At 41.7% G+C, this 25,265-nt stretch overlaps 1 long non-coding RNA gene across 2 annotated transcripts in view; it reads left to right on the top strand.

The window, feature by feature from the left end:
• LOC140211497 (uncharacterized) overlaps positions 1-25,265 on the top strand; it is a 46,609-nt gene that overhangs the window by 169 nt on the left and 21,175 nt on the right. For both annotated transcript variants that reach the window (XR_011889488.1, XR_011889489.1), the window contains exon 2: positions 18,352-18,479. This is a non-coding gene — a long non-coding RNA (uncharacterized lncRNA). The remainder of the gene's footprint in view (positions 1-18,351; positions 18,480-25,265) is intronic.

The following is a 25,265-nucleotide window of genomic DNA, read 5'->3' as shown; positions in this document are numbered from 1 at the left end:
GGGGAACATGAGGGGAAGTTCTTTCACTCAAGGGTTATGAGATTGCGGAATGAGCTGCTAGCTCAAGTGGTGCATGTGAGCTTGACTTCAATGTTTCAGAGAACTTTGACTAGGTACATGGGTGGTAGGGGTATGGAGGCCTATGATCCCGGTGCAGGTCTATGGGAGCAGGGAGTGTAAGTGGTTTGGACTATATGTGCCAAAGGGCCTGTTTCTCTGCTGTACTTTTCTATGTCTCTATGACCCCATGATGGACGTGAGTTTGATTTTAGCACTTAAGAGAAATTTGGATAGGTACAGTATATGGATGGGAGGGGTCAGGAGGACAAAAGTCAGATTGCTGGTTGATGGGAGAAGGCAGATTAAAACAGTACTGTGCAAAAGTCCTTGAGTGCCTAAAACTTGTGCGCAGTACTGTAAACTATTTTTTTATATATCATTTCCTGTGTGGGTTAATTTTGATTTGATTTGAAGCACATGGTGGAAAGATATCAATCTCCATCTTCTTTTTATCTGCCCTTGAAAGCAATATCTATGAAACTTAACTTTTTGTAAATATTGGTAAACATTTTGTAGACACAGTACTGTGGCACCTTTGCTGTATATACAGTATACGTGCCTGAGACCTTTGCACAGTGCTGTAGTTTGGCATGGACTAGGTGGGCTTGTTTCTGTGCTGTACTCTTTTATGACTCTATGATTCTATGGAACACGAATGCAGACATTTTTTGGCAATATTATATTCTTAGTAAACTTTCTTCATATTGAAAGCAGAGTTAATTTAAAGGCATGTTGTTTCTAATGCTTTTGGGAACATTATAAAAAGGTCAATGGAGGCAAAGGTTAGTGTTGACAAAAACTGTGAGGGTTGTAGATACAGCTTTCTTCATCATGTGCATGAAGCTCCCCAACATCAAGGATCTCTTCGAAAAGTGATGCTTTAAAAAGGTGTCCCACCACCCAAGACGTGCACTCATCAAGGAGAAGGTACAGGAGCCTGATGACACACAGTCATCATTTCAGGAACAGCTTCTTCCCCTCTGTCACCAGATTTCTGAATGGGCAATGAACCCATGAACATCACCTCAGTATTTTGTTTTCCTCTTTTATATATTCTGTGCATTGCAATGTACTGCGGCCACAAAACAAAAAATTTCATGACATACTGCACATCAATGACAATAAACTTGAATCTGATTCCATGTATGCCGTTCAGAGTGAGAGTGAGCATGCAGTTTGGTAAGATGAATAGGGCTGTGCTAATGCAAGACCTGTGCAAGAATTTTGTGTTAACAGGGCAATACCATTGCTACATGGTGATGTTGCATGTTTACTCGAGGCTAAGTCTAGCATATGCTTTTTAGATTCTACCAAATACAATTGCTGTTATAGCCAAGGTGCAAATCCATGGTCTCATGAGACTGACGGATGCCTATATATATATAGCCAAAAAAATAATTAAACTAAATCAGGGGTGGTATGGTTGCATAGTGGTTGACACACAATGCTTTACAATACTCTGACCTGGGTTCAATTCCCGCCACAGACTGTAAAGAGTTTGTATGTTTGTGACCGTGTGGGTTTTCTCAGGGTGATCCAGTTTCTTCCCACAGTCCAAAGATGTACTGGTTGGTAGGTTAATTGGTCTTTGTAAATTGCCCCATGAGTTAAATAGAGGTTTACAGCGTTGCACGGTTTGAAGGGCCAGAGGTGGCGATTATACACTGTTTCAGAATAAATACTGTAAGTAAATAAATAAAGTTCCTTTGTCATCATAAACTGCAAAATCTGATATCATATAATCAAGGATAAAATAATCAGCTGTAAAAGGTGGAAAATAAATTATTTCTTCAATTTTAATTAAAGCCAATAAAAATTGTAAGTAGTTTACATACCTGTAGACATCCTCCTCCTCCTCCTCCCCCATCACCCTCGCCCTCAGCCCTGATCTCCTCTGGTCAACTCTCCAATCTCCTCTCATGACTTGAAGTACCCCAAGCAACAGCTTGGTGAATTTTTTCAAAGTTCAAAGTAAATTTATGACCAAAGAATGTTTATGTCACCATTGAGATTCATTTTCTTGCAGGGATTCAGAGTAGGACAAAGAAATACAACAGAGTGCATGAAAAACTACACACACACACACACACACACACACACACACACACACACACACACACACACACACACAGATTGTGCAAAAGAAGGCAAACTGTGAACCATCACCATCTTCAGTGCAGTCATCTTCTGTGGTCTCTAGGCTAATCTCTAGGTAGAATACTGGCACATTCAATTAACTTATGGATGATTTGTTGGCTTAAACAGGTAAAATATTGCTATTTCACTCATATTTACATGCACAGCATATATAAACACCAACTTTAAGACTTCATTGTCATCTGTGAATACGGAGTTACATTTTAGTGCACAGCCATCAAGTATTTAAAGGTAGCTGAGACCATAAGACCAAAGGACATAGGAGCAGAATTAGGCCTTTTGGCCCATTGGCTCTACTCTGCCATTCTATCATGGCTGACACATTATCCTTCTCAATCGCAATCTCCTGTCTTCTCATAACGTTTGATGTTCTAACTAATCAAAAGCTATCAACCTCTACTTTAAATATACTCAATGAAAAAAAAATATATATTCAATGACTTGGCCTCCAAAGCCATCTCTGGCAATGAAATCCTCAGATTCACTACTGTCTGGCTAATCTCTCCTCCTCATCTCTCTTCTAAATTGACTAATCTGGGGCCGTGCTCTCTGGTCCTAGACTCCCCCAATATAGGAAACTTCTTCTCCACATCCACCCTATCCAGCCCTTTCAATATTCAATAGGTTTCAATGAGATCCCCTCTCATTCCTCTGAATGCTAGAGCGTACAGGCCTAGAGCTCATATAAGCAATTTATTATTGAGAGTAACAGGAATTGAATTTTTTACTTCAATATTTTCTTCTTCTTTCAGGAATGACACATTTTAGTAGCTGTGCCTTCACTAGTTTACTTACTGTAAGCCCCTCATCCTTTCTAGGGCGTAGGCCGCGGACAGTAACACACCAGAATCTTCTGTCCTGGACCAGTTTTTCAGATTATCCCCAGGTGTAGCTCATTTTCTTGGTGTATCCTTCCTCTCCTAGGATGAGGCCTTCAGAGCTCCTCTTGGCACTTTTGTAGAACTGAGTTTTTACAGGATTGGTTGCTAGCCCCATGCTCAACCCTCCTCCTTGGGCACATCTGTGGTCGAATTTCTTCACCAGTACTGGTATCATTTAATCTTGTTCCCAAGAGTAGCATTTATTTAGTTCTCACGCCATTGTGATTTATTCATGAATTCAGAAATGCAACACTTAAAATTCAGTCGACCATTGCAAATAATTCAATTTAAACTTAGCGTGCCTATTGCAGTTAACAATACACATGAATAAAAAAGATAAAATACCTCAAAACAACAAATTGCTTGATATATCCCTGTAATATTAATCCTGATTCTGATTCTGAAATGAAGATCATGGTAGCGTAGAGGTTGGCACAAAGCCTTACAGTACCAGTCACCTGGGTTTAATTCCCACCGCTTACTATAAGGAATTTGTGTATTTTCCCCGTGACTGCGTTGGATTCCTCCGGATGCTCTGGTTTCCTCCCACAGTCCAATGATGTACCGGTTAGTAGGTTAATTGGTCATTGTAAATTGTTCCATGATTAAGCTAAAGTTAACTACGTGGGTAGCTGGGTGGCACAGCTGAAAAGGCTGGAGGGGCCTGTTCCACACTGTCTCTCAATAAATAAATTAATTAATTATAAGCATACATACAAATATTTTCTTGATCATATTCAGCAAATACTGCTGTGTTTGCACAGTATTGTTCAGCTTTGGTGATAAATATGACAATTCTATTTTAAACAACTAATTCACCTCAATTAAATCAAAGTTTGTGCAGTTTGCACCAGAGCTATAGCAATCCTATATGACACGTGATAATTAATAATATTCTATTCATAGTCCTGTTTTCAACCTTCCTACATCACAAAATGCTGCTGAGATCTAGCCGTCGCGAAATTAATTTGTGCAGCTGCCTGTTGAATAATGCACAGATTGTGTATACAAAGTGCTCCAAGATCTGTTCAGTTGACAGAAATAAGTTATCAAAAATTCAGACCTACACAAGATCCAGTTTTACATACCCCAACCTCCACATAAGCATCATTCTGTACAAATATTAATAAATCAAAGGCATTTCAATAATGTTGGAAGAGATTTCGTATGTAATATCTCTAAGTGTTTCAAAGAGAATTTAAATAGAAAATAAAACTGCATTATATAAGATACGAGAGCTTGCTGAATCTGCTGCCGAGCTGCGACCTCTGTTGAGGTTCTAGCTGAGATCTTGTTGTTTTTTAGAAGATTTTGTTTTGGGCTCATAGGCATGGTTTTGGGAGTTAGCGGTCAAGTAAGGGTTTAGATCAAAAGACCATAAGACCAATTGGCTATTCAGTCCATTGATTCTGCTCTACCATTCCATCATGGCTGATTTATTATCCCTCTCAACCCCATTCTCCTGCTTTCTCCCCATAACCTTTAACACCTTACTAATCAAGAATCTTATCAACCTCCGCTTTAAATGTACCAAAAGGCTTGGCCACCATAGCCATCTTTGGCAATGAATTCCATAGATTCACCATCCTCTGGCTCAAGAAATTCCTCCTCATCTCTGTCCCAAATTGATGTCCTTCTATTCTGAGGCTGCACCCTGGAGTCCTAGACCAACTGCCCCCCCCCCCAACTACAGGAAACATCCCCTCCATATCCACTTTATTTAGGCCTTTCAATATTCAATAGATTTCAATGAGATTCCACACCACCCCCCCCACCATTCTTCAAAACCCCAGTGAGTACAGGTCTAGAGCCACCAAACACTCCTCATATATTAACCCTTTCATTCCCAGGACCATTCTCATTTGGAGACAGGGATATGGAGGAATCAGAGGATAGACCCAATGTCTGTGGGTGGGAGAAAGGAATGGGGCTTGTTTTGCTATTGTTCTATTGCTTGTTTTACTGTTGTTGTTTTGATCTGTTTTGTTGTGTTTCATGTTGTTCTACTGAGCACTGTAGACATGCTATGTTGGTGTCAGCGTGGATGGCCACATTTGCAAGCTACCCCCAGCACATCCTAGATTGTGTTGGTCATTAACACAAACAACACATTTTATTGCAAACAACAGGAATTCTGCAGATGCTGGAAATTCAAGCAACACACATCAAAGTTGCTGGTGAACGCAGCAGGCCAGGCAGCATCTGTAGGAAGAGGTGCAGTCGACATTTCAGGCCGAGACCCTTCGTCAGGACTAACTGAAGGAAGAGTGAGTAAGGGATTTGAAAGTTGGAGGGGGAGGGGGAGATCCAAAATGATAGGAGAAAACAGGAGGGGGAGGGATGGAGCCAAGAGCTGGACAGGTGATAGGCAAAAGGGGATACAAGAGGATCATGGGACAGGAGGTCCGGGAAGAAAGGCAAGGGGGGGGGACCCAGAGGATGGGCAAGAGGTATCTTCAGAGGGACAGAGGGAGAAAAAGGAGAGTGAGAGAAAGAATGTGTGCATAAAAATAAGTAACAGATGGGGTACGAGGGGGAGGTGGGGCCTTAGCGGAAGTTAGAGAAGTTGATGTTCATGCCATCAGGTTGGAGGCTACCCAGACGGAATATAAGGTGTTGTTCCTCCAGCCTGAGTGTGGCTTTATCTTTACAGTAGAGGAGGCCGTGGATAGACATGTCAGAATGGGAATGGGATGTAGAATTAAAATGTGTGGCCACTGGGAGATCCTGCTTTCTCTGGCGGACAGAGCGTAGATGTTCAGCAAAGCGGTCTCCCAGTCTGCGTCGGGTCTCGCCAATATATAAAAGGCCACATTGGGAGCACCGGACGCAGTATATCACCCCAGCCGACTCACAGGTGAAGTGTCGCCTCACCTGGAAGGACTGTCTGGGGCCCTGAATGGTGGTGAGGGAGGAAGTGCGAGGGCATGTGTAGCACTTGTTCCGCTTACACGGATAAGTGCCAGGAGGGAGATCAGTGGGGAGGGATGGGGGGGAACACATTTTATTGTATGTTTCAACGTACATATGATAAATAAATGAATCTTTAATCTTAAATCTTGATACTTACTTCTCATTCAATGATATTTTCTTTCTAAAAGTCAATTTACCTCAGATGATTTGTTTTTAAATTTGTTTTTGGTCAATGGTTTATAAAAATAAATGATTTTGAAATATGCCAGTGCTGTTTGGAGGTCTGGAGGGACAAGAAGGGGATGCAGTGAATGACTTCAAGAGAGAAGGTGTCTAAGTAACTCAGGAATACACACCAGTTCTAATTAAGGGATCAAAAGTCAAAAGTGTGATCAGTTTCAAATTCCTGGGAGTTGTCACGTCTGTAGGCTAACAAATTGATGCATTTATGAAGAATGCATGCTAGCAGCTCTACTTAATTTGGAGTTTGAGGAGATTTGGTTTGTTATCAAAGACTAGCACATTTCTTCAGATGTACATACAATAGAGAGCATTCTGACTGGTTGCATTACCGTCTGGTGTGAGGATCCAATGCACAGGATTGGAAAAATCAGCAGAGGAGTTTAAACTCAGGCAAAACCATCATCAGCACTAGTCTCTCCCCTATCATGGATATCTTCAACAGACAATAGCTTAATCATCATTAACGATGATCCATTATTAACGACCCTCACCTTCCAAGACATGCCTTCCTCTCATTACTACCACTGGGGAAAGCTTCAGGGGCCTGAAGACACACACTCAGCAAATCAGGAACAGCTTCTTCCTCTCCACCATCAGATTTCTGAATGGACAGTGAACCCATGAACACTACCTCACATTTTTGGACTCAATTTGAGCTACTTATTTTTTTATATATATTTCTGATTGTAGCTTATAGTAATTTTTTATTGTATTGCACTGTACTGCTGCTGCAAAACAGCAGGACAGTGATAATAAACATGATTCTGATACTGATTCGCTGTTCTTGAGCCTGTATCATATGCTCTATTGAACTGACAAAGCAGGATGATGCCTGGAGAGGATGAACTCCCACCACACTTAATTAGAAGTATTCAAATTTGCTGACTCTCTGTTGGTCTATTTTCTTGCAGTTGGCGGTAAAGTGTAGCAACAGCTACATAATGAAACACAAAACAAGTGGTTCCTTTGAAGAATGTAGGTGATAAGGAGGACTAATTGGATGTGCTCCTGTTATGAACATAGTGATATATTTACTTATTAATTTTAGAGATACAACATACTATCAGGCCCTTCCTGCCCAATGAGACTGAACCACCCAATTATATCCATGTAACCAATTCACCTACTAACCTGTAAGACTATAAGACATAGGAGCAGATTTAGGCCATTCAGCCCATTGAGTCTGCTCTGCTATTCCATCATGGCTGCTTTTTAAATCCATCTCAATCCCATTCTCCTGCCTTCCCCCATGTGTCTTTGGAATGTGGGAGGAAACTGGAACACCCCGAGGAAATCCACGTGATTACAGAGAGAACTTACAAACTCTTTACAGATACTGATCTTTCTAAGCTATGTGGGTGCGTGGCTGCACAATAACTCAAATGCTCCCCCACACATTGCCTTTGTTGCCATAAAGCCAAAATATTCTTTTATACAATGTTAATATAGTTTTGAAATTATGTTAATATAATTTTAAGATCTATAATGACTTAATTTATGAAATACCCTGTCATTAATTTGTCTTAGAAATAGAAAACGTACAGCACAACACAGGCCCTTTGGCCCACAATGCTGTGCTGAACGTACTTACTTTAATAATTACCTCGGGTTACCCATAGCCCTCTATTTTTCTAAGCTCCATATACCTATTCAAGAGCCTCTTAAAAGACACTATCGTATCTGCCTCCACCACCATTGCTGGCAACCCATTCCATGCACTCAGCACCCTCTGCATAAAAAACTTACCCCTGACATCTCCTCTGTACCTACCTCCAAGCACCTTAAAACTGTGCTCTCTTGTGTTAGCCATTTCAGCCCTGGGAAAAAGCCTCTGGCTATCCACACGATCAATGCCTCAATGTTGATGAATATAATTCACACATTTTGTAAATAATAAAAGTACCATAACCTTTACTTGGAAATATTTTAGAGTTTCAACATATTTACATTGTCAGTATTTCAAGTTACAGCACTGGTTCAAATTGTAACAATAAACACAGAATGGAAGTCAGTAGTTCATTCTGAATAAACTGCTGGATCTACTATCTACTCAAAACATTTTACTTTTGCCATTGTGTCTGTCAATTGTTTTGACTACCTGATATCATTTACTTGTGTTGTGAGTTGTGGTTTGTGTTCGTCTGATGTGCATATTACAAAATAAAATTCAAGTGCCACACAGTTTTCAGGCCATGCAAACATTTCCTGCTCAGAGCACAGCTGTCAAAAAAATTAGAGGGAATGCATTGGAATTGAACCTGGTTCACTGGTGTTGTAACAGCGTTTTGCTAACTGCTACACTATCGTCCCACCGTTGATTTTCTTGACAGCAAAACTACCATCGGTGAGGATTTTAGTCTCAGTAATTCTTATACTTGACATGATAATGTGAGGAATGATATCAATATCACACAGACTTTATCAACTGTCATTGTGGTTGGGAAAAGACAGTAATTAAACTATCAGTTTTAAGCTTTTGGATCTTTGACTGCTTTTCACAAAGCACCTTGCTATCTTATCACCTGGAACCTATCTTAACACTGATGATGAGACTAGGATCCCTACTTGAATGAAACATAGAAACATAGAAAACCTACAGCCTAGTACAGGCCCTTCAGCCCACAAAGTTGTGCCAAACATGTCCCTAACTTAGAAATCACTAGGCTTACTCATAGCCCTCTACTTTTCTATGAACTCAAATGTTTTATGGAAGCTCCAATGCTGCATCACTTAAATGAATTGGACACGTCTCATACAGAAAGCAAAGGGCAAGAAGGAGGTCTCACTGGTGCCTTGCAATCTTGGGACATCACAGAAACCAGCCTCCTCTTTATGGACTCTGCCTATGCTTCTTACTGCTTCAGTAAAGCAGCCAGAACAGTAACAGATATCATCCAACCTGGTCATTCTCTCTTCTTTCCTCTCCCTTTGCTCAGAAGATACAGCCGCCTGAAAGCACGTACCTCCGGGCTCCAGGACAGCTTCTTTCCCACTGTTAGCAGAACCTTGAATGGGCCTCTTGTACACTAAGAGAGACTCTTGGCCTCATAATCTACCTTATTATGATCTTACATGTTATCTGCACTGGACTCCTTATTTTTGAACTCCTTAGTTTTGGTCTCCTTATTTAAGAAAGGGTGTGCTGACGTTGGAGAGGGTACAGAGAAGATTCACTAGAATGATTCCAGGAATGAGAAGGTTAACATACGAGGAACATTTGTCCACTCTTGGACTGTATTGCTTGGAGTTTAGAAGAATGAAGGGAGACCTTACAGAAACATTTCGAATGTTGAAAGGCATGGACAGCATGGATGTGGCAAAGTTGTTTCCCATGATGGGGGAGTCTAGTACGAGAGGGCATGACTTAAGGATTGAAGGGCGCCCATTCAGAACAGAAATGCAAAGAAATTTTTTTAGCCAGAGGGTGGTGAATCTATGGAATTTGTTGCCACAGGCAGCAGTGGAGGCCAAGTCATTGGGTGTATTTAAGGCAGAGATTGATAGCTGTCTGAGTAGCCAGGGCATCAAAGGTTATGGTGAGAAGGCGGGGGAGTGGGACTAAGTGGGAGAATGGATCAGCTCATGATAAAATGGTGGAGTAGACTGGATGGGCTGAATGGCCGACTTCTGCTCCTTTGTCTTTGTCTTATGGACTCTTCTAGTAGCTTTTACACTTCATTCTGCATTATTATTGTTTTACCTTGTTCTACCTCCGTGCACTGTGCAACGATTTGATCTGTACGAACAGTATGCAAGACAAGCCTTTCAATGTATCTCAGTACATGTGACAATAATAAATTAATCCCAATACCAATAATGTGACGTTCCTAAATAATCAGAAGCAAACATACATATTACCAGCACAAGTCTGGAATGAGCCTGACGCATTAAAATTTTCTATGGCACCTCAACATCTATAGGAAATGCACTTCATACTCTGTTCTGACCTTGCCATTGTGGCTTCAGTGGAAGGAATGTAGATACTAGAGGTACGTCTGGAAGAAGGGTGTTGGCCCAAAACACCGACTATCTATTCATTTCCATAGATGCTGCCTGACCTGTTGTTCCTCCAGCATTGTGAGTGTGTTGCATCAGTAATTTACTCCCTGAACCCTTTGGTTGGTAACAATTTACTGCTAATAACTCCTATGTCCCCCTCTGTTATTTTGTATCTTTGTTCATCTTCAAAGTTCTATGTTCAAAGTCAAAGTAAAATTTATTATCAGAGTACATACATGTCATTACATACAACCCTGAGATTCTTTTTCCTGTGGGCATACTTAGCAAAGCTGTAAAGCAGTAGCTGTGATCAGGTTCAATGAACAACAAACTGTGCAAATGCAAATATAATAAATAGCAATAAATAATGAGAGAATGGATTTCCAAGAGTCCTTAAAGTGAGATCCTTGGTTGTGGGAACACCAGAAGTAGAATGAATGTAGCTATCCCTTTTTGTTCAAGAGCCTGATGGTTGAGGGGTAGTAATTGTTCTTGGACCATTTGGGCAATATTCCTAAGGGAGTTTCTATGTCTCGAAACAACTGGTCTGAGCAGAAGCTTTGAACTAAAGCCAAGGTGCTAAACATCTGACCTATCAATCCTTTTCAACTCCAGTGACCTTAAAGAATGGGAGGGAGAATCAACCTCTCTTGCAAGTGTAGCAAAGTGCATTAGAAATCAATCAGTTACTAATCTGAGTGAATTTAATCAGCTCTTTAAATAGTGTGAGTGGATGTTCCTCCAGCTGCTGAACATCTCTTCAGTTGCTCAGCCCAAAGACCGTGCGTTAACTGGAGTACATCGAGGCCCAGGGTTGCAATGTTGGCATCAAGTAATCCCAGCACGTTAACTGACAATGTATTCTGCCTGTCTGCATGATCCTGGTGGCTGCTAACTGAGCCCATCTTCACCAGTGAGGCATTCAAAGCCACTGATCCACAAGTGTGTACGCTGGTCACAAGCAAGTCCAAGCATGCAAATGGAACTCAGATCTGAATCCATCTTTTTCTCCCTAATCTAGAGTACTGTGCGGTAGAGCTACTAGGACTTGATGTTTCAATCCCTATGGTACGTTGGCAGTCTCGATGTTGGCAGTGGGTTTGGAGTGGTGACAAGGAGGGAGGGTAGGTACGTCATCGGGGTCATCAGGTGGGCACCCTCCTTCTTTGACGTTTCGTTGATAAGTCTCCAGAGGGCTCAACAGTGCTACCTGGAGTTCCAGATACACCCCCCTCAGTTCCATACCCTCCTGTCTTCATCTTGCAGCCCAGTTGTTGTCTTTCCTTTTAATCCAAATCCAATTGCTGCTTTCTTCTTCTGCATTTCAAAATATAGCTAAGACTTTTGCATGGTACTGCAGTAATTTTGTGTATTGCACTGTACTGTTTCTGCGAAAAAAAAAACAAATTTCATGAACCTAATTCTGATCTGGGTCTCTATTGTGGACTGAGAGTGGGAAGGAGACAGGGAGAGGGGAATCATAGTTGGGAAAAGGAGAAGGGAGAGGTGATGGAGAGGTGATGGAGCAGGAAGCACCAGAGAAAATTTCTGCAATCACCAATAAACCACCACATGTTACAAATACAGTACCGTGCAAAAGTCTTAGACACCCAAACTATATATATTTACTTTTGTACAGTACTGACGATGCTGAGGAAGGTCATGTTATTCAGACCATAGCTGCTATAGTTCCTTACCCTAGTATCCTTGTGTTGTTGCTGATTAACTGGACTCAAACTTGCTTGATTTATTTATGCACAAGGAGTACAGCATAGATCCTGTTCAACACTGTTATGAAGTATGAACTGAGAAATGTCACTTTTATACAGAATTGACCAACAGGTATGGATATTGACATTTGGTGAATTGTCACACACATGGTATGATGGAAGAACTCAGCAGGCCAGGCAGCACCTGTGGAAAATAGTAAACTGTCAACATTTCGGGCCAAGACCCTTCATCAGGAATTGAAAGGAAGGGGAGAAGTCAGAGTACGAAGGTGGGAGGAAGAGAGGAAGAAGTACATGGTGGCAGGTGATAGGTGAAACTGGGAGATAGGGAGGGGGTAAAGTAAAGAGCTGGGAAGTTGACTGGTGAAAGAGATAAAGAACTAGAGAAGGGGGAATCTGATAGGAGAGGGTAAAAGACCATAGAAGAAAGAGGAGGGGGAGGAGCACCAGCAGGAGGTGATGAGCAGATAAGGAGATCAGGTGAAAGGGGGGAACAAGAACAGGGAATGGTGAAGGAGAGGAGAGGAAATTACTGGAAGTTTGAGAAATTGATGTACATGCTATCAGTTTGGAGGCTACCCAGACAGAATATAAGGTGTTGCTCCACCAACCTGAGTGTGGCCTCATCATGGCAGAAGAGGAGGCCATGAACTAACATGTCGGAATGGGTGGGAATGGGAAATAGAATTGAAATGGGTGCCTATCAGGAGAGCCTGTGTTCTGTGACAGGTCTCAGGTTAGAGGAGCAACACCTTCTACTCAGGTACTACGTCTTGCCCAAGGGTGACCTGCAGGCTAGTGGAAGGGAATGCCTCACACCTCCTTTGGTAGAGACATACCTCCACCCCGACACCCATGTTCTTGTCTGTACATTATCTTAATCCCTGCCTTGCCGCAACTTTCACACTTGCAGTGGGTTACCTGCCTCAAAACCACCATCAGGTTTATTATTACTGGTTTATGTTGTGAAATTTGTCAATTTGCAACAGCAGTACAGTGAAAATTACTACAAGTTACAAGAATAAAGAAATAGTGCAAAAGTTCAGAAATCTGATGGTGGGTGTGGGAACACAAATAAATCCAAACATGCAAATAAAACAAGGACTAATGGTTCATAAACTCATGAACATTACCTCATTATGTCTCTTTTGCTCTGTTTATTTATGAAAAATGGAGGGCTATTTGGGAGGGAGAGATTAGAGGAGGTTAAAAGGTTGGTACAGCGTTGTAGGCGTTGTATGTTATATTTTGTACCAACCTCTTGCATTACATGCCAGATGTATTAGACCTGCAGTTTATTGCTAGAATGTGCAAGTGTCAAGTCAAAGCTAATTTAATAGGGAGTGAAGGAGGAGGAGAGGTGACTCGATAGAAGTGTACAAGATGGTAAGAGATGGAGTGGACAGCCAGAGGCTGTCTCCCAGGACAGAAATGAATAATACCAGGGTGTATAATTGTAAAGTGATTGGAGAAAAGTATAAGGAGTATGTCAGAGATAAGTTTTTTTTACGCAGAGAGTAGTGGGTGCACGGAATGCCCTGCTAGGGATTGTGGTAGAAGCAGATACATTAGGGGCATTTAAGATAGGCACATGGATGATTGAACAATATGTGGGAGGGAAGGGTTAGATTGATCTCAGAGTAGGTTAAAATGTCGATGCAACATCATGGGCTGGAAGGCCTGCAGTGCTGTGGTGTTCTATATTCTGTTTTCTCTGGTAATAGGTGCTCAAACCATTTGCACGTGTAAACTAGCAGAGATTGTGGGTTGTGGGGGAAGTGGGTAAGAATGCAGATTTGAATCAGGCATTATTGTCAACGCTGTAGACCACGTTCTGTCTGCGTGCTGCCTTGGCAATGCCTGCAAATCCTGCTCACTCAAGTAGTGCACAGTCTTTGCTGCTGGAATCAGTAGTATCTTACAGGAGAAGGAATGGAGCATTAATAATGATGTTAGGTTGTGTTTTGTGTCGTGCCTACCATCACTGAGGCACTGAGAGTGCATGTAGGTTGTGAGGTTTGTATGCATTACTTGCAGGGAGGGCTAGGTCATTGGATATATTTAAAGAGGAGGTTGATAGGTTCTTGATTAGTCAGGGCATCAAAGATTTTCTCTGGAGCATCGGTGGAGATCTGATAGACGTTTACAAGAATATGAGAGGCATAGGTAGAGTGGACAGAGAGTATGTTTCCCAGGATTGAATTGTGTAATACCAGAGGGCACGAATTGAAGGAGAGAGGGGGTTGGTTCAAGGGGGAAGTGAAGGGTAAGTTTTTTATTCAGAAAGACATAGATGCCTGGAATGCACTGGTGTAAGGAAGGTGGAGGGATATGGACATGGTGTAGGTAGGTGGAATTAGTGCTTGGGTCATTTTGATTTACTGTTCAGCTGGTTCAACACAACATTGCGAGCTGAATGGCCAGTACCTGAGCTGTACTGTTCTATGTGACAGGGAGAAGGCAGAAGAATGGGGTTGAGAGGGATCATAAATCAGTCATGATGTATAGCAGTCATAACTGGATGGGCTGAATGGTCTAATTCTGCTCTTGTCACATTGTCTTATAGTCTTATTTAGAATATGTCAATGAATTTACTTACCTTGACTAAACTACTGTACAAAATTCTTGAGCACAGAGCCCTGATCATCGAGGCTGTCTGGGATTATCTGGAAAACCAGCAGCAAATGAGGCAGCCAAAGTCTGATGAAGAACTGTGGCAAATTGTCCAAGATACTTAAAGCAACCTACCAGCCAATTTTCTTATAAATCTACATGACAGTGTACCAAAGAGAATTGGTACAATTTTAAAGGCAAAGGCTGGCCACACCAGATATTGATTTGATTTAGTTTTTTACTGTTTACTACTTTTTATAGTGATTTTTTTGATGTTTAGAAACTTCTAATTTCATTATTTTTGAAAGCATCTTCACTTTAGAGATTTTGTTTTACATGTGCTTCGAACTTTTGCTCAGCTGTGTATGTGTAGGATATTCTTTTTTTTCTTCCGGTGTTTTGCATCTAACAATGACATTGCTGGCATGTTAGCTCACTGCCTCCATAATGGATATGAACATTGAAAATTCCTCATTTCCTCACCTGTTCTTCACTAAAACTTTGTGAGGTATGTCTGAAAGTCCAGGTACACATTTCCACACTCTTACACAGGTCTGAAAGTTCAGGTATACGTCCCCACACATCTGACAGTCCAGGTACACATCCCCACATGTCTGACAGTCCAGGTACTCGTCCCCACACATCTGACAGTTCAGGTACACATCCCCACACATCTGACAGTCCAGGTACACATCCCCACACGTCTGACAGTCCAGGTACACATCCCCACACATCTGAAAGTTCAGGTACACATCCCCACATGTCTGACAGTCCAGGTACACATCCCCACACATCTGACAGTCCAGGTACTCGTCCCCACACATCTGACAGTCCAGGTACACATCCCCACACATCTGACAGTCCAGGTACTCGTCCCCACACATCTGACAGTTCAGGTACACATCCCCACACATCTGAAAGTTCAGGTACACATCCCCACATGTCTGAAAGTTCAGGTACATATCCCCACACATCTAAAGGTCCAGGTACACATTCCCACAATTGGTCTGCTATAATGTGCTGCTACAGATTCCAGAATGTGAAATCACATGAAGTCGTGGAAGTGGGAAGTGACCTACTCCCCTTCAAATTGGTAAGTTGAAGCTTTTCAGACGGAAGATGCTGAATCTGTGGAATTCGTTGGTACAGATGGCTATGGAGACTAAGTCATTAGGTTTATTTACGGCAGAGGTAAATGGATTCTTGATTAGTCAGGACATGTAGGGATACAGGGGGCAAGGCAGGAGATTGGAGCTGAGAAGGAAAATGGATCAGCCATGATGAAATGGCGGAGCATATTCAATGGGCCAAATGGCCTAATTCTGCTCCTATACTTTTTGGTCTTAATGTCTTATTATAATCATGCAATGATGTTTTGCATATCATCCAGGCAGCTGATTTTGTTACAATTGAGCATTGATGAAATACAATAACAGAATGTACATTAAAGTGTTGCAGTTACAGAGAAAGTGCAGTGCAGATAAACAATAAGGTACAAGGCACATTGACAAAGTGGGGCAGCGCATAATGGTTTACAGTGCTGGTGAATGGGGTTCAAATTCTGTAGCTGTCTGTAAGGAGTTCATACGTTCTCCCCACAACCGAGTGGGCTTCTTCCAGTTGCTTCTGTTTCCTCCCTTCGGGGTTTTGGCCCGAAACGTCGACTGTACTTTTTTCCATAGATGCTGCCTGCCTGCTGAGTTCCACCAGCATTTTCTATGTGTCTAAAAAGCCTCTAATGTATTTGCCTCTACCACCATAACTGGCAGTGCATTCCAGACATCCACAGCTCTTCTAAGAAACTTGGAATAAGAGCTGGGAGGGCCTATTGCACGCTGTATCTCTAAATAAATAAATAAAACAATCAGTATCCTTTTCTTCATATTTCTTCAGGCTAGCTGGCTTCCTTTCACCTTCAAACAGACTGCACTTTGTACAAAACAGGCTGATAAATGAATGCCAAATCATTTCAGAGCAGCACAAATTTAAATAACAATTAAGCTTGAAAAGAAGGTTCTAATTAAAACTAATCGAAAACGATTCTGGTGAACTTCCTCTCTCAAATGATTGACCTAATCTCTCCACCACGCAACTGCCTAAAACAAAGTGCGCACATCAATTAGCATTTTTCAGTAAGAGTCTCTAATCTTAGTCTTGTTTACTATGACAATTAAAGAAACAATTATCTGGTCAAGTAAAAGCAGAGAAAAAAATTACAGTGATGTTGCCAGGACTTTGACACCAGAGTTACAGGGAAAGGTTGAACATGTTGGTACTTGAGATTGAGAGGAGATTTAGTAGAGGTATATAAAATTTTGGGGGGAATAGACAGGGTAAATTCAAGAAGGCTTTTTCCACTGAGGTTGGGTGAGACTAGAACGAGAGGTCATGGGTTAAGGGTGAAAGGTGAAATGTTTAAAGGGAACGTGAGAGGGAAATTCTTACCACAGAGGGTGGAACAAGCTGCCAGTGGAATGGGTAGATGCAGGTTCCATTTCAACAATTTAGAGGAGTTTGTGTAGGTTCATGGTTGGGAGGGGCATGAAGGGCTATGGTCTGGATACAGGTCAATGGAAGTAGGTAGATTAATAGTTTGGACTAGATGGGCTGAAAAGATCTTACTGTGCTGTAGTGTTCTAAAACTATGAACATTATGGAAATATTCAGCAGGTTCAGGATTTGAATTATCTAATAATCTAAGTGATTAAGCAGCTTTATTCACAAAGAATCACTTGTCAGGTTTTCAGCTGCAAAGCTGTTCTGAGACAATGGTCAAATATGCCAAGTAGTATGAAGTTAGATATAAAGTATATGAAAAATAAATTGTCAGTGTATAAAAGAGTCCACTACTTATCAAATAACAGCAATTTGCATCCACCGGTCACCAAAGGCTATTAGATATAAATGGATTATAATATTTTAATCTAAGGTTCTTTCAGAAGTCAAGAGAGAGACACAAAACTTGTTGCTTCAAAATTGTTTTATTAAGAGTTGATAGAACAAGAGAAAGATGCACTACTTTATGATTAGCTATTTTATAGCCATAGACAGGGGAACATTCCATTCAAATTTGTAAATAAGAGTTAACCAATTAGAAAGTCATTATTCAAATAATACAGTACAAAGAAGCTTCCAGAGTTTTTCAAAATTATACTCTGTTAACCATTAGATGCATATTAACCTGATATATGCATATAAGACCTACTTAAAGCGCAAGCAGATAAATAATTTGTTGTTTGCAGGATTTGTTTTTTTTTCTCTCTCTGTACATTGTGTGTTTGACAATCTTTTTTATAGGTTTTTTTGAGATACTTTGTTTTGCGGCTGCCTGTAAGGAGACAAATCTCAAGGTTGTATAATATAAGCAAACTATGATAATAAATGTACTTTGAATTTTGAATTGTTAAACTGCAAAGAAAACAACAATTAAACAGTCTAATCTAAGAATTAAACAGTCGGATCCATCAATGTTCTAGAATTAGCAATGCAGAGCCACTGTGGGGGAAAGAAATGCTGGCAGAGAAGTTAATCTGATTAAGTTTATTATTTAAAAGGCTAGAATGCAAACGGGTCCTCCTTATCTGATGTTGATGGAAAGGATGCAGCATGTTTATCTCTATACACTATGCTAACTATAATGTTATTATGAAACTCTTACCGTCTCCAGTCTAAAATAGAATTCATGCAGTGCATGCTGCTATTAGCCCATGGTAATTCTAATCATAAAATTAATTGATTTCTCTTCTCCAACTCAGGCTATTTTGTTGCAATGCGCAAAATGCTGGAAGAATTTGATGGGCCATGCAGCACCTATGGAGAGAAATGAACAGTTGACGTTTCAGGGCGAGACCCTTTACCTTTGTATCTTTGATGGCAAACCCAGGTATTTGATTTCAACTTGTGTGCTTGTTCAATCTCCCTTTTCCACTCCATTTCAAATACATTCAATTCCCTTTTAATTATGATACAGGGTTTGCTTCAGTAGTCACTGATGTCAAATCATTTCATGCTCTAATAGTTTTATGACTCAGAAAAAAAACCCTTCCAGGTTCTCCAATTGTTCTTCCAGTAATAATTCTCCTCATTAATGCAACCTTCATTATTTCATATTCTATTTCCACAGACAAAGAGTCTCAGTCCTAGCCTCTATCAGCTCGGAGGAGCACTTGGAACAGCAGCAGAAATTGTGTGCACTTTCTGCACATTTTAGCAGCACTTGGGTTGTTTATCTTTGGAGCAGTGGAGGCTGAGGGGAGATCTGACAGATCAGGGGTTCCCAACCTGGGGTCAATGGACACCTTGCTTAATGGTATTGGCCCATGCCATAGGAAAAGTTGGAAACCCCGGTGATAGAGGTTTATAAGATTATGAGAGTGTCATGGCCCCATATGAACAGCAGCAGGCATCCATGTTTCGGCACTTCAGTTCCTCAGAGTTCCCCTACTGCTGTTCCTTTAAGACTCGGACTGACAATGTTGCTTGCCACATTCCTCCATGGAAAGTCTGTACTGGCTGAGCAATCATTGCTTAATTGTAAGAGTTTCCAATTTTTGTACAGGTCCACAATCCCTTATCCAAAATCCTTGGGGCCAGCTGCATTTCGGAATTCAGAATTTTACGGATTTCGGATCCCCCCCCCCCCCACCCGATACCAAAAAACATGTATGCTCAAGTCCCTTATTTAACTTGTCTCATGCGGTGGACTTTAGGACCCAGCGGCGCACCAAAACTACGCGCAAACTCCTGTATACTTTAAATCATCTCTAGATTACTTATAATACCTAATAGAATGTAAATGCTATGTAAATAGTTATACTGTATTGTTTAGGGAATAATGAGAAGAAAAAAATTTATTTCCAAAAACATTCAATAAAACGTAAAAACATACAGCTTCAAACAAATCGAATCAAACACATGGTAAATAACTTATTGGAATAAATGTAGAACGTCACTGTCACTATAAAACTTCAGTAACTTGTCTTTCTGTTTATTTAAATCATATACAGTGGTAGTTCCGACACTATTTTCTTCAGTAAGACGCCGCACAGACACACCACGATCAAGCTTCTGCAATAACTCCAATTTCTGCTTTATTGATAATGATAGATGCTTCCTTCTCTTTTTCTCATTGTTACCCACAGGGATATCTGCAGCTCTTTTTGACATTTTCACAGTGAAATTAAACACAAAGTCAACAGTGAACACAAAATATCAGTGAACAGCAAATGCACGTGTAACCAGTACGAGCGCTGAGCCACAACTGATGTCTGGCGGCCTCTGCTAGTGCTGCCACATCACACCTGACTGACGTCAGCTGTTGGCGAAAAAAACTTTGGTTTTCAGAGCTTTTTGGATTTCAGAATTTCGGATGAAGGAATGTGTACCTGTACTACTGTTTGTGACGTTGCCTTTGGAGTTTGTTGTCTTGTTTATTTCAAGTCAGAGTCTGAGTTAATTCTAGACCTTACTTTGCATTTTGGTTGACTACCATCCATAGCTCTCTCATTACGGAGAGGCACAGACAGAGTAAACAGGTGGTACCCTTTTCCCAGCATTGAAATGGCTGATACCAGAGGCATGCATTTAAGGTGAGGGGGTAAGTTCAAAGGAGATGTGAGGGGCAAGTTTGTTTGCACAGTGGGTGTCTGGAATGTGTTACCTGGGGTGGTGGTAGAGGCAGATATATTAGAGGTGTTTAGATAGGCACGTATAGTTGAAGGAATTGGAAGGATGTGAGCATTGTGTTGCAAAAGAGATTACTTTAGCTGCCCATTTGATTACTGGTTTAGTTGGTTTGGTGCTATATTTATGGATGGAAGGGCCTATTCCTGTGCTGTACTGCTCTATGTTCTCAACAATAGAATCACAGAATAGTATGTGTAAGGTGGAGGACATGCAACCATACAAGTCCATGCTGGTGCTTTTAGAGTGTTTTCTAAATAATCCCATTCCTCCCTTTCTTCTCTCTTTCCCTTCATCATCATCATCAGGTTCCGTGCCCAGTTTGAGCTTTGACTGCCATGGCCCACACACTCCTGTTTCAGGTCAAGTGGATCAACTCACTGGTATTCTTTTCCAGTTCTCTTTCCCTTACCTACAAGAAAAGCATCCAATATTCTTAATCCATTGAACTGAACTGCGTTTTTCTCACTGTGGCTTTCTCAGTATCAGCATTATTATCACTGACATATGTTGTGAAATTTGTTGATTTGCGCTCGGAGTTCAGTGAAATCTTAATAAAATTACAGTAAGTTTTACTAATAAATATTAAACAAATAAGTAAACAGATAGCACCCCCCCCCACCGCTGTCTGTAAGGAGTTTGCATTTTCAAATAGATAGCCCCCCCACCCCCTGCTGTCTGTAAGGAGTTTGCATGTTCTCCGTGACCATGTGCGTTCCTCTGGGTAGGATCATAAGACATTCAGCCCATTGAGTCTGCTTTGCTATTCCATCATGGCTGATCCTGGATCTCACTCAATCCCATACCGCCTGCCTTCTCACTGTATCCTTTGATGCCCTGACTAATCAGGAAACAATCAACTTTCTCCGTAAGTACAACCACAGGCTTGGCCTCCCCTACAGTCTGTAGCAAAGCTTCCACAGATTCACTACTCTCGGGCTAAAAAAATTCCTCCTTACCTCTGTTCTAAAAGGTCACCCCTCACTTTTGAGAGTGTGCCCTCTAGTTCTGGATACCCCCACCAGAGGAAACATCATCTCCACATCCACCCTATCTAGTCCTTTCAACTTTTGGTAGGTTTCAATGAGATCCCCCCACCCCCCCGCCCCACGCCGGCATTCTCCTAAGTTCCAGTGAGTACAGGTCCAAAGCTGCCAAATGCTTCTCATGTGTTAACCTCTTCATTCCTGGAATCATTTTCGTGAACCTCCTCTGGACTCTGTTCAAAGATAACATCCTTTCTGAGATATGAGGCTCAAAACTGTTGACAATACTCCAAATGCAGGATGACAAGTGTCTTATAATGCCTCAGCATTATCTCCTTACTTTTAAATTCTATTCCCTTTGAAATAAATGCCAACTTTGCATTTGCCTTCTTTACCACAGACCCAATCCGTAACTTAACTTTCTGGGAGTCTTGCATGAGGATTCCTAAGTCCCTCTGCACCTCTGATGTTTGAATTTTCTCCCCATTTAGATAATACTCTGCACTATTGTTCCTTTTACCAAAATGCATTACCATACATTTCCGAACACTCTATTCCATCTGAACTTTTTGCCCATTCTTCCAATTTGTCTAAGTCCTGTTGCAATCATATTGCTTCCTTGGCACTACCTTCCCTTCCACCTTCGTAGAAACTGAAAAGTTTGCCACAAAGCCATTAACTCCATTATCCAAATCATTGACAAACAATGAGAAAAGTAGTTGTCCAAATACTGACCCCTGAGGAACACACTAGTCAATGGCAGCCAACCAGAAAAGGCCCCCTTTATTCCCACTTGCTGCCTCCTGCCTGTCAGCCATTCCTCTATCCATGCCAGTATCTTTCCTGTAATGCCATGGGATTTTATCTTGTTAGTTAGCCTCATGTGTGGCACCATATCAAATGCCTTCTGAAAATCTAGTACTATCTCACCAGCATCATTTTCAGTGGTCCAATATCAACTCTTCCCTCCCTTTTACTCTTAATATAACTGAAAAATACTTTTAGTATCCTGCTTTATATTATTGGCTAGTTTGCCCTCATATTTCATCTTTTCCCTTCATATAGCTGTTTTTATTTGCCTTTTGCTGGATTTTAAAAACTTCACAATCATCCAACTTCCCAATTGCTTTTGCTACCTTATATGCCCTTTTCTTGGCTTTATACAGTTCTTAACTACCCTTGCCAGCCAGGGTTGCCTACCCCTGCCATTTGAAAACGACTTCTTCTATGGGACATTGTATCATGTGAACTATTCCCAGAAACTTCTTCCATCTCTGCTCTGCCATCATCCCTGCCAGTATCCTCCTCCAATCCACCTGGGCAAGCTTCTCTTTCGTGCTGCTGTAATTGCGATACTGATTCATGTGACTTATGCTTCTCTCTCTAAAATTGTAGTATGAATTCAATCATATAATGATCACTGTCTCCTAAGGGTTCCTTTATGTTAAGCTCCCTAATAAGATCAGGATTATTACACAATACCCAATCTAAGATAGCCTTTCCCTGAGTAGGCTCAAGCACAAGCTTGTAGACATTCAGCAAGTTCCCTCTCTTGCGATTCGACACCCAATCTGAATTTCCCAAACCTCTTGCATATTGAAGTCCCCCATTACAATTGTGTCATTACCCTTATTGCATGCCTTTTCCAGCTCCCTTTTGTAATCTCACCCCGACATCTCTGCTACTATTTGGAATCCTATATCCTATTTCCATAATGCTTTTTGTTATCCTTGCAGTTTCTTAACTCCACCCACAAAGAATCAACAATCTTTAACCAATGTCGCCTCTTTCTAAAGAAGTAATTCCATCTCTTATCAACAGAGCCACACCACCACCTATGCCGTCCTGCCTGTCCTTTCAATATAAAATATATCCTTTGATGTTAAGCTCCCATCTATGGCCTTCTTTCGGCCACGACTTAGTGATAATTGCGCCATGAGTCCGTCCACCTTATTCCGAATGCTATGTACATATAAATACAGCACCTTCAGTCCTGCATTCTTTGCCCTTTCAAATTTTGCCTCTGTGATACGATTTAGCTCTTCACTCTGTCTGCATTTGTACTCAATCATTGGCTTGTCTTCCTTACATTCACGTTACACCCACTATCCACTTGAAAACCTATTGGCTCATTTTCAGTTCTATCATACTGGTTCCCATCCCCCTGCCATATTAATTTAAACCACACCCAACAGCTCTAGTAAACCTACCCGCAAGAATATTGCTCCCCCTTGAAGTGAAAAATATTGGTCTTCACGTTCCCAACAAGCTGAAGGTCATCGAGCTGCAGCTCCAGTGCCCTAACACGGTCTCTAAGGAGCTGCATCTTGATGCACCTAATGCAGATGTTGCCTCTGGGAAGCTGGTAGTCTCCTGGAAATCCCACATCTGAGACCCAGGATAGAACACTGGCCCTGTAGACATATCCCTATTCTCTCAAGAGTTTAAGAAAAAAGAAATAAGGAATACAGCTGGCCAGGCAGCATCTCTAGGAAGAGGTACAGTTGACGTTTCGGGCCGAGACCCTTTGTCAGGACTCACTGAAAGAAAAGCTAGTAAGAGATTTGAAAGGGGGAGGGGGAGGGGGAGGGGAGATCCAAAATGATAGGAGAAGACAGGAGGGGGAGGGATGGAGCCAAGAGCTGGACAGGTGATTGGCAAAGGGGATATGAGAGGATCATGGGACAGGAGACCCAGGGAGAATGAAAAGGGGGAGGAGGCGAAACCAGAGGATGGGCAAGGGGTATAGTGAGGGGGAAAGAGGGAGGTGGGGCATTAGCGGAAGTTTGAGAAGTCAATGTTCATGCCATCAGGTTGGAGGCTACCCAAACGGAATATAAGGTGGTGTTCCTCCAACCTGAGTGTGGCTTCATCTTTACAGTAGAGGAGGCCGTGGATTGACATATCAGAATGGGAATGGGACGTGGAATTAAGATGTGTGGCCACTGGAAGATCCTGCTTTCTCTGGCAGACGGAGCGTAGGTGTTCAGCAAAATGATCTCCCAGTCTGCGTCGGGTCTCGCCTATGCCTGTTATCGCCGAAGTCATAGTCATAGTCATACTTTATTGATCCCGGGGGAAATTGGTTTTCGTTACAGTTGCACCATAAATAATAAATAGTAATAGAACCATAAATAGTTAAATAGTAATATCTAAATTATGCCAGTAAATTATGAAATAAATCCAGGACCAGCCTGTCGGCTCAGGGTGTCTGACCCTCCAAGGGAGGAGTTGTAAAGTTTGATGGCCACAGGCAGGAATGACTTCCTATGACGCTCTGTGCTGCATCTCGGAGGAATGAGTCTCTGGCTGAATGTACTCCTGTGCCCGCCCAGTACATTATGTAGTGGATGGGAGACATTGTCCAAGATGGCATGCAACTTAGACAGCATCCTCTTTTCAGACACCACCGGAAGAGAGTCCAGTTCCATCCCCACAACATCACTGGCCTTACGAATGAGTTTGTTGATTCTGTTGGTGTCTGCTACCCTCAGCCTGCTGCCCCAGCACACAACAGCAAACATGGTAGTACTGGCCACCACAGACTCGTAGAACATCCTCAGCATCATCCGGCAGATGTTAAAGGACCTCAGTCTCTTCAGGAAATAGAGACGGCTCTGACCCTTCTTGTAGACAGCCTCAGTGTTCTTAGACCAGTCCAGTTTATTGTCAATTCGTATCCCCAGGTATTTGTAATCCTCCACCATGTCCACACTGACCCCCTGGATGGAAACAGGGGTCACCGGTACCTTAGCTCTCCTCAGGTCTACCACCAGCTCCTTAGTCTTTTTCACATTAAGCTGCAGATAATTCTGCTCACACCATGTGACAAAGTTTCCTACCATAGCTCTGTACTCAGCCTCATCTCCTGTTGAGCCCTGTTGAGCCAAAGCCTTACCACTCTGACTCAGACCACTCAGACAATGACTGCTCCCACAATGACCACTCTGCTAGGCAGTACACCTCTTTTATGGAGCCTGGGTTTTCAAAGCTCTTCAGTA

Source organism: Mobula birostris, chromosome 17 (assembly GCF_030028105.1).
Source record: "Mobula birostris isolate sMobBir1 chromosome 17, sMobBir1.hap1, whole genome shotgun sequence".
Classification (NCBI taxonomy): domain Eukaryota; kingdom Metazoa; phylum Chordata; class Chondrichthyes; order Myliobatiformes; family Myliobatidae; genus Mobula; species Mobula birostris.
The sequence above is the reverse complement of the archived record's forward strand: the minus strand, read 5'-3'. Positions and strand labels throughout refer to the sequence as shown.